Below are 499 nucleotides of genomic sequence, written 5' to 3'. Positions count from 1 at the left end.
GAGATCGGCAAACACACGGCAGCGCAGCGAAAGACCGCGGCACACATGCAAAGGTTACACCGGCCCGGGTCATGCATTAATGCGGAACACGAACACACGGCATCAAACTTCCTACTTCGAGCTCTTTGATGCGAGGAGGGGGAAAAAAGCTCTCGAAGAGCTCTATCCAAGAGCTTAACTCAGGTAAGAATAGCAGGGGGGGGGGGGGGATACCATGTCCAGGTCGAGTTTGTGTTTCAAAATCCGGCATTTCCCTCTCCTCCTCTCCCTGAGTTGACCCCCCCCCCCCGTCTTGCCTGCTGCTCGCCGTCCGCGCCCACACCGTTAAGGCGATAAAATAAGCCTCTAAGTATAAATCTATTATCCATCAACACGCACCAACACGACGAGCGGCGTGGGGGGGGGGGGCGCCGACTCTTACAAATGTACGGCGATAAGACCCTTGGCCTACATCTTTTACCCTGCTTGTGAGTCACCGCGTTCACGGTGCTACGGCCAA

Source organism: Penaeus monodon, chromosome 27 (genome assembly GCF_015228065.2).
Source record: "Penaeus monodon isolate SGIC_2016 chromosome 27, NSTDA_Pmon_1, whole genome shotgun sequence".
Lineage (NCBI taxonomy): Eukaryota > Metazoa > Arthropoda > Malacostraca > Decapoda > Penaeidae > Penaeus > Penaeus monodon.
Note: the sequence above shows the minus strand (reverse complement) of the source record.